This window comes from Tympanuchus pallidicinctus, unplaced genomic scaffold (genome assembly GCF_026119805.1).
Source record: "Tympanuchus pallidicinctus isolate F22 unplaced genomic scaffold, pur_lepc_1.0 scaffold1, whole genome shotgun sequence".
NCBI lineage: Eukaryota > Metazoa > Chordata > Aves > Galliformes > Phasianidae > Tympanuchus > Tympanuchus pallidicinctus.
The window spans coordinates 108,776,302-108,790,355 of record NW_026294618.1 but is presented as its reverse complement, the minus strand read 5'-3'; the positions used below and the strand labels follow the sequence as shown (position 1 = coordinate 108,790,355).

At 43.1% G+C, this 14,054-nt stretch overlaps 1 long non-coding RNA gene and 1 pseudogene across 1 annotated transcript; one reads left to right on the top strand and one right to left on the bottom strand.

Annotated features, from left to right (window-relative positions):
• Positions 1-4,437: 4,437 nt before the first annotated feature.
• Positions 4,438-9,618, bottom strand: LOC128078280 (ranBP2-like and GRIP domain-containing protein 3; annotated as a pseudogene).
• Positions 9,619-10,335: 717 nt separating this feature from the next.
• Positions 10,336-12,148, top strand: LOC128089015 (uncharacterized). The gene is made up of 2 exons (XR_008210436.1): positions 10,336-10,615; positions 11,919-12,148. It is a non-coding gene; the product is annotated as an uncharacterized LOC128089015 (long non-coding RNA).
• The last annotated feature ends 1,906 nt before the right edge of the window (positions 12,149-14,054 follow it).

Genomic DNA, 14,054 nt, shown 5'->3' with positions numbered 1-14,054 from the left:
TCTATTTTTCAGCGTTTCTCAAACTTCACATACAGGAACTTCCTACCAGGTCAGTGACAGGTGAACACAGCTCAAACAGATAGCAGATCTTTGTGAAGGATAAAATGCACACAAGGCATGCGATTCTGAAATTCAAAGGAGATTTCAAATGGTTGTATTTCAATATGCTTAAATAATGTTCTACCTATTCTGCACTTCCTTAGAAAAATCTAAAATATATTTTTCAGTAATTACTGAAAAATTACTGTATTTCAGCATTATCTTTTGGGCTTTTGATGACCTATAGTATAAAGACATCTTTCCTTCAAGTATTTCTAATGTACAGTCAAATCAAATATTTTCCTTTGAGCTGTTTTAAAAGAGTTTGGCAACATTGAATGTTTTTTGGTACTCAATCCAGTTCTTTGATCTTCCTCCAACATTACCTAATTCTGTTTATAAGTTGTTGTGTTTAAGTGGAAAGAACTGCAGCATAGGAAGTTCCGCACAAATATGCGCAAGAACTTCTTTACAGTGAGGGTGACGGAGCACTGGAACAGGCTGCCCAGGGAGGTGGTGGAGTCTCCTTCTCTGGAGATGTTCAAGACCTGCCTGGATGCCTACCTGTGCGACCTGCTGTAGGGAACCTGCTTTGGCAGGGGTTGGACTCGATGATCTCTGGAGGTCCCTTCCAACCCCTACGATTCTGTGATTCTGTGATTCTGTGATTCTGTGACTTGTGGATAAGACAAAGCAGTACTCCCCTAGCATCTGATTCACCAACTGCTCTTGCATACATGCAGTTTCTCCAAAGGCGATAAAGGATTACATATTTTCTATGGATATTTTCTATGAGAATTCTTTTTGTGCCTTTGAATATACAAAATCTGAACATCCATGCTGCTTGTGATTTCATGCTCCTTCTGAAAATCCTCGCTTTTTTCCCGACAAGAAAACGTATATTTGTGTGATCCGTGTTTTCTTATTTTTAGATAAAGTGATGACCGTTAGTCTACTCAGTAAGACTGACATTCGCTACCTAATTTTTCCATAAGAGTGCAATCCTTCTTCTTGAGATGTAGTTAATATAGCGAGGCTACAAATGATGGAAGCCGCACAGCGCTTGGTCACTATTTTAAAGGCATCATTTTAAATCATATGTATTGAAAGTGAAAATGCCTGGTCATTTTTGTAAGCTAGTTGAGCTTATTTTGATAGCATACGTTTAAAGCGTTGATCTGAATGATCTTTTGTAAAATCTGGTGATATTCAGAAGGCAGACACCTTTGAAGTCTATAGAATAATATCACTTAGTTATACCAGTTATGAATCCACGTTTGCTCACGTTACTCATCCTTGTAACTGAAGGTTGGGTTTCATTATATTATTGAAGTTAAGGGAAATAAAGTAAAATTGATTTTCAAATGGATTCTAAGATTTCATTTGTGTTTTTAATCCCTCTTTAGAGGAAGACAGCATGTCAAGTGATGCAGTTTTACACAGTCGATTGAGGTCATGATCTTGGCTTTATAAACAAATACAGCAACGGTGGTAGTGAGAATCCATGATTTTATTTTCATGCAGCTTGAATGGTCTTTTCGTACTTTTATTTAATTATTATTACTAGTTATCATTTTTATTTATTTATTTTTTTAATTGATGCAAGTTCTGAAAATAATCAACTGGTTTTCCTTGGCCAAAACAAAACACCATGAGGTTTCCCTCAGGTGGCCGTGGCCTCTTAATTGTTTGTTACTACTAGTGGCTTCTTCTCTACTAATCAGTTTGTAGATGACCTGTTGAAGAATAATGAGGTTTCCTTAGTTGAGTGAAGTATCAGAATATCAGTGAAAAAGGTGTCTGTAGTAAATATTTTTCATGTTTGCATTAAAAATCATAATACAAGCAGATTTCTGAGATGGACATATACTGAAGTCACTTGGAAGCAGACACACAAACAGAACAACCAAGCTTAAACAACCAACTCAACCCTCCCAAAACCCCCTGTCCCAACCCCCCCCCCACACACACAAAAACAACAAACAAACAAACAAAAACTAAAGCAACAGCCATACAGATAGACAGACAAACAAAAATAAAAACAAAAACAAAATTAATAAATTAATTTTCTCCCTTAGCTCGTTGCCACTGTTTTGCTTTTAGACCCATCATAGGGCGTGGGTCCATGGGTCCAGGTCGAACCAGGCCAGAGCTGTGACCATGCTGTACCTGAATAACCGTGTAAAAGGCACTAAGTGCACTGAGTAGGACTTCTGCTCCTCCGTACGTTTTTGTTGAGTTTGTAATATAGAGTTGGTTGTATTGAAACGGAGTTTAATTGTAACTTTCCTAAAATCAGAATGCTGTAATGTCATAATTCCAAAGATGCTCACTGTATGTTTCCCATTTACAAGTATTTATAGCTGACCTACTGTTACCAAATCCTTGCTAATTTTAGATTTACTTTTATTCTTTAAAAGATACAACTGTTAAGTGAGAAGATGAAAAATTCATTGTGCTCTGCAGAGAAGAAAGGCAATTTTGTTTGTATGAATGGCAGAACAGCCCCATGGCAGGATTCGTAGGGTGAGTTAATACCTTTTTCTGGACTAACTTCTCGCATAGAGAAGACACGAAAGCTGCTTGCAGTTCTGAAATAGGGGATGTATGGCAGAATAATTAATATTGACCTTCGAAGGTAAATACAGACTGAGAACACTTGTAATGTTTATAAATAGCTGGTTTATTGTAAGGTTTATAAATACCTGAGGTGTGGGGGCCATAGTGGTGAGGCCAGTCTCTTTTCAGTGGTACGTGGAAACAAGACAAGGGGAAACAGACATAAGCTGCAGCATAGGAAGTTCCACATGAATGTACACAAGAACTTCTTTAGGTGAGGTGACGGAGCACTGGAACAGGCTGCCCAGGGGGGTTGTGGAGTCTCTTTCTCTGGAGATATTCAAGAGTCGCCTGGACGTCTACTTGTGCGACCTGGTGTAGGGAACTGCTTTGGCAGGGGGTTGGACTCGATGATCTCTAGAGGTCCCATCCAACCTCTACAATTCTGTGATTCTGTGAATGACTGCAGCTGCACAGTGTTGCTCAGTTAAGAAAAAATTAAATGTAATGCAGTGGAGAAAAGGGGAAAGAAATGAAGAGTTGAGTGTTCAGAACACATACACTGAGCCAAAAATTTCCATATATCACGTGTGAGGTGCTTCTGCCAAGTGAAAAAGTATCATTGATTTTTACCCCTAGAGTCTAATGGGAGAAGTGAGAGGAAGCACCATGAATTTCCACCAAACACTGTAGGTATGCTTGCTTCATCACTTTTTTTCCACTCTGTGTCAAGGCTAGTGGGGTAAGAATCCTCAACAAGGGAAAAACTGGGGCGAAAGTACTCAGAGAATCTGCTGGGAAAAGGTGAAAAGGAATTGGGCAGTGTTGTCTATGAGAGTGGATGTGGTGATGCCCCAAACTGCAGGTGTATTTTGTGTTGGATGTTGGCAGCAGTGTTTTCTTTGTGTAGCTCTGCTTCATGGTACGAGTGGTGAGAGGCAGTCAGAAAGCTCACTTGGCTGTCTGCTCAACAGGCATCACATTGAACCTCTATTTCAATGGCGAATATATGATGTCTGCTGGCAGTCAGCTTGGGTATGCAATTTCTGTGGGAAGAAGGATGGGACTGAGGAGACAGCTGGCCTTTAGAGAATATGGCCTTCCAGTTGTCCCTAAAAGCAGCTTATGCTACCATGGCCCGGAGTCACAGAATCATGGAATCATAGAATGGCCCGGGTTGGAAGGGACCTCAAGGATCACGAAGCTCCAACCCCCCACCACAGGCAGGGCCACCAACCTCCACATTTCATAGCAGCCCAGGCTGCCCAGGGCCCCATCCAGCCTGGCCTTGGACACCTCCAGGGATGGGGCATCCACAACCAGGCCTTCCTGAAAGATCTGAGCATTCACTGTAGGGACTACATGAGTTCAGTAACTCTTCCGCTATCCATAGAAGTACATGAAAATTGTGAGTGAATGATACTACAGCACACCAACCAATATTAGTACTGCTGCTAATGCTGATGGAGGTAAATGAAGAGATGTAAGAGAAAATGTGAAGTTAGAAGACACAAAGTTCTCCTAAAACATTTGCTGAGAGTTTTACTCACATAAGTGTTTCCATGTATTAAAGTGGTATTGTTCACATGAATAAAGGATTCAGTCTTTAGCCATGCCATCTTTTTCCTCTTACCCCCTTACTTACTTTTCCTCTAACCCCTCTTACTCTCCTCTTTGAATACTCCATCAGTATCTGGATGTCCACAGTATGGAAATGCTTGAAGAGAGGATCAGCAGGTTCAGGAATACTTCTGCGCTTTTTGATAGTTTTCAAGCTAAACAAAGTTTTCTTCCAGTAGTAGACACTTCTTCCAACATATTCTTTCTGGTCGTAGGAGGCTAATGCCCTGTTGAAGAAGAGAAATCCAAACCGTCACAGAAAATTCAAATAAAATGTTATTCATACTTTTTCTTCTGTGATACAGTTGTTTTCTTGAGAAGTTTCAAGAATTTTTCTCTGACACTTGGGACGTATTTCAGAAGGTCTCTCTACAGACACAGAAAGTAACACGGGGAGAAAATAATGTTGCTTTTACCTGTGCTGTTAAGAGAGTAGTGAGGTAGAGAGTACTTGTTAGGCAAGGTAGTTGCTCCAGTCATGCCATCAAAATTAGCAGCACTTCTCAATTCTACATTCTCATCTGATTTTATTTAGTCTGTTAAGTTTGCAAATTAGAGAAAAACAGATGGTACTTATTTACAGATAATCTTAACTTACTGTTTTTTTGCAGGCTTCTAGCCCAGTGTATAATTAAGGCAGGCTGAAGGCTGCGTTTCTCCATGGCTCACACAGTACTCAATCCATGATGTACAAGAAGCTTCAGTTTGGCTGCCAGTCTGGTCTGAATATCAAAAGAAATATTCCTCAATTAGCATTCCCTCTTTTTCATCTGTTCACACATCGTTTGTTTGATGAACACAACAAGCAGCTTTAGTCCTCAGCTAGCTCTTCTTTACAAATGCAATATCAGAAATGTAAAGCCCGTTTTTAGAAAGTTCTTCACCATCTCACACCCCTACAGCAAAAAACCTTTAATGTTCAAAGGACGTCAAACAAAAGGAACTGGTTTTACACAACCCATGGCAATCAATTCGGAAGCCCTCTGGAAATATTGGAACCAAACTTTCCAAACTGAAGAATTCTTACATTGTTTTTTTCTGCATGAGAGTACACACAGCATCCCACCAGGACCTTTGCTTCTCAGTACAGTACTGTTTGCACAGCAGCAACGGTAAGAAAGGAGGTTGATGTGTGCCACGCTGAGTATTAAACTTCTCTCGCAGTTCTAAGTTGCAAGTGAACACCATCCCAAGTAAAAAAACCTGTTTTGGTAAAAATAAACAAACAGAAGGTTTTTGGACTAGACGATTTTGCAGGTCGCTTCCAAACTTGTGATTCTGTGACTCTGTGAAGGTATTAGGTACCAAAAAACTGGCATTTACATGCTTTTAAGAACTTGGGAAGCTTGCTTACTTCAAGGTCCAACAGGCAAATGGATTCAGGAGCATCTGTTTCATTCTCGACGTCTCGTGGGGCAAGTGAAAAAGTTGTTTTAACGATCTGCGCAGTGGGAATAACACTGACACAGAATTCCACTGCAAGCCAAGCCATGCAAGGTGCTGGAGACTACAGCTGTGCATCCAAACAGCACCTGTGCAATAACAAGGGTTGTAAGAAGCTAGAGTCTGCGACCAAGTTAGGAAGACCTGCATCTGATCAGAGCTGGGTTTCACTGCAAGAGGAGCGAGCTCCGAATATTTCTCCCATCAAAGCACTTCCCCACCAACCTCCTCCCACCTGCTCGCCTCTGTCTAACAAGCTGGAACTAAGAATTTTCAAGTAAGATGTCGCTTTCTTCAAGTGATTTCTGCACCTGTTCACACTATACTAATAACTTCTGCAGAAGCAATAGCTACTTCATAGTAGTGCACAACCAAAGCACATTAACACTCATCAATAGTTTTGACAAAGCAAAAAATAGAGATAACATCACACCTCTCTAACAAGGAAAATCTTTGGCCTACAAACAAGAAGCACAAACCATTTCTTAAATTACGCGTTATGTATTTAAAAACATGCTGAACAAACTTCTTCAGAGAGGCCGTAGTAGCATAAACTTCTATTTAATATATAAAACAGACATATAGATATAAAAAACACATATGCAGAGAAAGGGCCATAAGCTTTATTGCTTTGCACCCTGGTCGGCAGTTTTAGACTAAATAGTCTACATGTTTCTGACCACTAACAGCTAAGGAGGAGGCTACTAGCATTCTACTCTTGTTATGCTCAAATTCAAAGCCAGACTTCATCATCAAGTTAAGCTTAAAAAAATTGGAAGATCTCATTAGTTCACAACTCATCCTGGAATTATTTCATTTTTATGCCTCTAACCTATGTTCATAGATTACACATAAATAAGTACAGGCTTCCTATCAGCACTTACCAGCATACAAGCACAAAAAGCTCAATAGGCAGCTTCAACTGGAAATGAATCAGAACAGACCAGAAGACAACAGTGTGGAAGCAGAAAGTATGTGAGAAATTCTTCAGAACCTGGCATAATGACACTGCCTCGCAGCTGCAGCTGCAAGTGAAACTTCTTGCAAAGCACCCTCTCATTTGGGGAATGATGAAGAGCTATGACAGACACTTGTCTTTTGTTGCAAATGAAGCACTTGGAGAAGAACCTCCAATACAGAGTCACGTGTATGCAGAGTTTAAGTAGCATCTCTTACCAATATCGTATTTACTCAGTTCTCCTTGCTCTGGTGCCTGGGGACTGACATCTCCCACATCATCTGTGCCGAGAAAAGATCTCTCTTTAGAAGCTCCACTCCCAAAGAGGCTTTCAAACAATGTAAATAAACCACTTTTGTTTGCAAAAGATTCCACAATTTATTTCAAGAAGTCCTCCTTGCCGTGGCTTAAGTTCAGCAACATATGACCTAGAAAAACATAATGCCACATAAGAACACTCAACTTAAACAAGGACAACAATATTTGATGCAGTGGGTTGCTCCTGCTGCTTCAGGCTGGGAATCAAGATTTCCCTTTATGATATTTACAAATTTCTAACTTACATTCTCCCTATAATTAAGTCACTCTTTTAGCATATGACCTGACAGCAGTCCCAAGGCATTTTTAAATCCAGTTCTCCACAGTTACTGTGTATTTTCATTATAAGGGCGCTGCAATTGTCTTCTAACTAAGTAGCTGTCAGTCTCATCTATTCAGGAACAATTCAGCCCGATGCCCAGTGTTTTCTTTGTTTTCATCTCCAGCCCATAGGATAGTGAAGACTGAAAATGACTACCTCAGCTTTACCAAAAAAAAAAAAAAAAAAAAAAAAGCAGAAAACCTGTTAGAACAAAGAAGGGAACAAAAGTGACAGGAAAGAGCAATATTTTCTTTTACACTTGGGACTAGCAAAGCTTACAAATAGTGTATTAGTAGGCAGAAACCAGCAGACTAGGAGACACTGAAAGTTAAATTCTATTTTAACGTCCTGGAGACAAAAAGAAAAGCCCAGTACGTGTCAGGATCAAACCAGTGTTCTGCATTTTATACGCAGCCAAAATGCAGAACATTTTATGGTGTGTTCCCAGACACCAAACGTGCTCTTTAACAAGCCTTTAACTCTGACATTAGCAGCTCATAAGATTAAAATGGAACTATGGAACATTTGTAATTATTATTTTTTATTACCAGACTGGCTTTTTCGGTTGCAGGCCAACGTTTCCAGCTTATCTTGCCCAGCATGATCTCCTCTCATTAGTTTTGACTTTGGTTTAGGAATCTGGGGAAGAAAGAATTGCTACAGCTTCTTGACAATAAAAAGCAAATCACTTCATTTAGTCTTAAAAGTTAGGAAACAAGCTTGTTTCTTTTCAGGAAAGGACACGAGGTGAGTAACTGAACAATTGCAAACAGCTGTAAGAGTGCACAAGAGAAAGCGATGTTTTGAACGCAAGCACTTGTGCAAAAGGAAAACTGATTGTATTCCATAAAGCAAAGAATTAAGCTTGATCAAGCTCTGCTATCTGTGCAATAAGTATGTGAGAGCTACTCAGGTCATTCCCCTCCCTTCCGTATCAATAACCTTAATATTAGTTAATTTAGCTGCATTACAGAGAAGGGAACGGCCTACAGAAAATATACTCGTTAGCCCTTAAGAGTCATTTACTTCTGACAAGTGAAACGGATGGGATTTTCTTCACACCGTTTGAAATCTTTTAAACAAGTATGGAAGAGTAAGATTTGGCGAGGAGACAGCCTTAAACAGCAGCTACTTTTTGGAATATGGGTGTTCAGTGTGTGTACAGTGAGAGCATTCAATTGCAATCACTGAATGCACAAATTGAACAGGGACTTACATGGAAACTTTTCAGGTAACACAAGGCTGCAAGTTCACACGCATCTCTCCATCATGCCTCGCTGTTCTGTGCCTTTTTCAGCAGGAAAGTTCCAGCATGCATGTAGAAGTGTCCTTTCATTTCAAGGAAGGTACGAGACAGCTCATCAGGTCCATTCGCACACAGTCTCACAGAGGGAAGCACACGATCAAAACTGGAACATAGGAAAGATTCCTTTTCAACCAAGTCCTGGCCTCCCACTTATACTAGGCCCCTATCACCGAGTCTTCTCTGAGGCCTGTAGCTCAGACACATAGCTTGGGGATCACGCCTAGCAACATTTTTTCTTTGCAATTAGTACAGAGGAACTCCTCTCCCATCCACAAAATGGCTAATCACTGAAAATGATGCCTGCTAGAAGTTCTGTGACCCAGAAAAAATATTCAATTTCTTTTTTTTTTTTTTTTTAAACAGAACAGTTAAAACAATACCTTTCAAGGGCCCCTCTGCTTTCTCGAACATCTCTAGAAGCAAGTGTATTTTTAACCAAGCTAGAATAGGCCAGCAGATGATCCTTCTTGACAGCTCTCCAATTATTTTTATCAGACTCCAAGTCTCGTACTGATTCAAGGTATTCCTAAACAACAAAGTTCATTAGAGAATGAGAAACCACCATCCTTACATGAAGGCAAGAGGTTCTCCAGAACACCTTGCTACATAATCCAGTTCCCCAGGTGAGACATTAACATATTTTTCAACTCTGGAAGGCTTAAGAAAATCCTAAGCAAATCATGGGTTTCAGCAGACGCTGCATTTGAAGGAGTTAAGCCACTTGAGAATTAGCTGTATCATTGTAACGATACTAAGAGAATAACACTAGTTTCAAGGACATGGCAGATTACGACAGGACCAAAACATGATTAAATACCTCGAACGTCTTTATGACACACTAACACCATTCCAAGCTGGAGCCTACAGGTATTTTCTTCTCCGCCTCCTGACAGTGAAGCACAGTATCTCTTAATCTGTTGAATGGTAGAGAGCAACCAGTCTGATGCTAAGGTAGGGATCGTCTGGTCTCGCACAGAGCTCGGTCTGAATCATATCACAGAGCTGATTCCAGCCATCTTCACCTTGACACTCCAGTAAACTGCTCCTATCAAATACAAAGCCAACATGTTAAAATTGCATTCTCCATGAAAGCCTCTTCAGCAACTACATTACCTGACTGCTTTCTCACCGCCACTACTGACTACATTACTCAAACTGCTCTGCAAAGCTCGAAGGTGCTACAGAGAGTTTGGAAAGCATTTTAGAAGTGAGAAAAGAAAAAAAAAAAAAACCATAACTTTAGAGTTTGCATCTTGTAGATGCTAAGTTAAATGCTAAGTCGTCAAATTTGAACCAGATGATTTGACACACTTCAATACAGAGCAACTTGACTGAAAAAAAAAAAAAAAAAAAGCCACACAAAAAAACCCCGAAGCACAAGCCTCTCAAGACTTCAATTTCATTGCTGTTGTGCTCCAGAAAACTAACGCCTGTACAAAAGCGAGATCATATGACTGAAAGCACTTTCACAGCATTAGGGAATAAGAGCATCTCCTACACTTGATAGTTTTTAACTCAAATAAAAAAACCTAGAAAGCAGAGTAGTCACGTAACAGAGTGTATGGGAACTGCTGAATCACGGCCTGAACCTCTGATTAATCACCTGAGGCGAGCCATGAGTCAGCCAGAGGAGCACAGGTGAAGGCAATTCACCTGTGCTGCCTGGCTCCACCCCTCCTAGACCTATTTAAGAGCTGGCTACCAGAGGGGAAGGATCTCTTCTGGAGATCACCTCTCTTGGTGTTTTGTGGTAAGCTCAGCCAAAGGGTAAGCTCTTCCACCTATTCTCTTTTTGTGATCGTTGTCTATTTTGCCTAACTCTCTTGATTGTATTGTGATTATAACATCTTGATATCTATTGATTATACACAGAGGCAATATCACCTATCTAATCTTGACCTCTTGGATACTATTACTACTACTGTTTTCCCATCACTTGATGCAACTAAAGTTTCTTCTAGGCACAGAACAGAGATCAGAAGCTGGAATTTACCTTCAATCTGTAAGCAGCAGGATTCCCAGGGAAGAGCCTGGCAGCTTTCTCAACCCAGTACTCAGCTCTTCCATCAGTGATGTCATTACTGCGCAGCAGCTCTGCAATCTTCAGCACAAGACCCACCGCCCAGCCCCACAAGGACCCGCGCTTCCTCGGCCCCGTACCGCCGGCTCCCCGGGTCACGTGACGCTCACCCCGGCCGCTGTGCGTCGCGCCGGGTGACGTCACGCCTCTGCGTGCACGTTACCCAGACTCGCCCTCGCGGAGGGCGGGCACCCCACCTGACCCCGTTCGTCCAATCGCCCCTCCACCCAAGCTTTAAGTGACGGCCAAGGCAGCCAATTGCCTCCGCAGAGACGATGGGGCGGACGAGGCTCTCCCAGAAGGGGCGCGGCGTGCACATAACAGGCGGCAGCGGCAGCCAACGAGATGACCGAACGGGCAGGGCTTGCCAATAGGAGAGGCGGGAGGCGGGGTGCGCAGGAGGCCGTGCGGGGCCGCGCGGTTGTCCGGTACGGCTGTGCGGGCCGGTGCTGAAGTATGAGAAAGGCCCCATAGTGAAAACGTGAGGAAAAGGCTTCACGGGGATTAAGGATTGGGGAGAGGGGGGAGTTAGAGAAAGTTTGTAGAATCAAAAACGTTAAAAAAAATAAGGGATGGCAGACATTGGGTCTGGGATAATGAGGGGATGAAGGCCGTAAAGGGAAGGGTTTGAGAACGGCCTGAGGACGCCGGGCAGTGAGGCGATTCGATGGCCGCAGGGCGAGCTGAAACGGGGCTGGGGGGGCTGCCCCTCCCGCAGGGTCAGAAGTTAACAGGGAGAAAGACTGCGAGCCTTCGTGAGGAAGATGAGGATTCTTCAGCCCACGACCGCCAGGAAGACCCTCACCACTCACTGCGCACGCGCGAGCAGGGGCCGCGTGCTGATGGGCTCAGAATGGAATGAATGTGATCTGAATTTCTGGGAACTCCTGATCACGCATTACTTCGGCCTCTACCTGGAGCACGCTTTCTCCTGCTGCTGTGCGACTTAGGAGCAGCTCTCCCCTCTGCACCCAGCATTGCAGCCCTGATTAAATGTACCTGCTTTTGTAATACTCTGTGGTCATAGAGTCTGATTCCACATATCAGTGTGCGCCGCTCCTCGGGACAGCACGTGCCAGGGCCCTCCTTGGGAAACATTTCTTCCTGCTGCGGAACCCACCGAGCACTCGGGCTGGCACTCTCCAAATAAACACGCGGTGCTGACAGACTTATTGCGGGCCAGGCGATGAATCCACTGCTGGGACGGCAATGCCTGTGCCCAGCGGGCCCATCTGTGTGCGTGGGGGGGGAGAGGGGCGGTGGGCCCCGCAAGGACCAGGTTAGGGGAGCTGTGGGGGCCACAGCTGTCACTGAGATAAGAAATGTCTCTGCAGAGCTGGAAGTCAGGAGCTGAGGAGATACGAAGGGCTCCCATTGTGCTCCTGAGTGCCCCTCCTCTCCTGGCTGCACGCTGAGAGCAGGTGGAGGTGGGAACAAAGGGCAGGAGCAAGGGCAGAGAACTTTTTTGCTTTTTCAATCTTCCAAGAAAAAAAAAAAACACAACTGAAATCTTTCACATATGCATGGAATCTGTTGAGTCCCAGGCTGAACCACTGGTTCAGCACGTGTGGAAAGGAGCTGCTCAGCCCTGGAAGCAACAGGTGAAGGCAATCCAGCTGTGTGACAGGAAGGGTTGGAGCCTGGCTGCACCTCTCTCAGACCTCATGTAAGGGCTGACTGCAGCTGGGGAAGGATCTCTTTCTGGAGATCCCTCCTTGGTGATGCTTCTTCCTGTGAACCTGGAATCTTCTGATATGGGTGAGCAATCTTCTTCCCTTCCTTTATAGTACCTCTCTATGGTGCCAGTCCTTCCATCATCACACCTCTGTTGTAACGCCTTTCCTAGTCACAGAATCACAGAATGGCCCAGGTTGGAAGGGACCTCAAGAATCATTTCTTGCAATACCAATTCTTAACAGCAATTTTACAATGGAGCATGAAAACAAATCCGCTCAAAATCAAGCCTGGAATGACACACCTGGAGAGTTTTCAGGAAACACAACAGTGAAAGATAACATCAAATAAATAAGTAACCCAACACAGCCACATTATTTAAATTGGCCTTGAAAGCTATCAGTGTCTAACTACTGTTATTTTAGAGTTGTGGATCTCATTAGCAGCCACCAATTTACCCAGCCAGCCATTATAAACCTTAATTTTGCACACAGGCTGATCCAAAAGTAATGCCTCCTGTTTTATAAAGCTGGCCCACAACATCACAGGTGGACGCTGGTGGGATGACAGCAGAGGTAGAACCTTCCTGCCAGCATTCATCCTACTAAAATTCAAGGGCAGTCTCAAATAGTGACATTTTTAGGAATTCAGAGGCATTTTGGGCATTGGGGAATACTACCCAAAACTCGACACAACATTTCAGACTTTGCAGTACCCTGTAATAAGAATGAGGCACAGCAGTGTATTGGGTTGTTTGGTTTTTGGAGACAGCATGTTCCATATTGAGGACAAATTTTAACCCCGTTTATATACAAAGTGACAAGGAAGAGTTGGAGAGGGGAAACGAAACCCAGGTTGCCTTTGAATTAGCAACAAAGGCTCTTCAAAGGGCCTCAGACTTCCGGCCCATGCAAAAAGCAGAAACAGAGTTAAACATGTCTGTAAATGGGGCATGTGCCAATTGGAGCTTCTGGCAAAAACAGGGAAAGAAAAAGGTTCCCTTGGGTTTTGGCGGAAGAAAACTCATGTCACGAGAGGAGTAATGTATGCAGATTATCAAGGATAAATCGAATTCTGTTCAGCAACGGTGAACAAGATTTAATTATTCAACCCACAACAGAACAATTACTGATATTGCCAGTTTTAAAAACAGTTATGAGAAATGGAGCCCCACCTCAGATCACCACCGCTCTGGAGAACTATGTACATAGTACATAATTTTATTTTGCAGATCCTGCACGACTGGATTTACCCGCCTACCACCACAGTCCATTTGGAAAAAGATAGCATCTGTGTGCTTGGATATGAAGAACGGCCTCACCTGAAATTATCCCCAGTGCCTGCTGTCAGAGCCTGTGACCTGAGTGCAGTGATGGCATTGCTAACGGCACGTTGCCACTGTGACCAAGGCACAGGTTAGATGAACAGATTGATAACTTTAGGACAAGGTTGAACAACTTTGCTCTTTCTTGCTAACTGCCATGTGTGTGGAGGCCCAGGAGGATGGGAACACTGGACGTGGATGGCCTGTGCAACCCAAATGGTGGGATAGCAAAACAAGTGCAGCCCATGAGGGAACAGAGCTCTGGGCCAGGACAGCAATCCTTGCCAGATGCAGCAATACAGAGAAATGATCAGAGAAACGGGGAAAAATACACAGAAATTGAAACACGTTCAGATTACTTCACGTGTCCTAACCTATGATGACTCAAAGACCACACCTGCCACGGTCCCC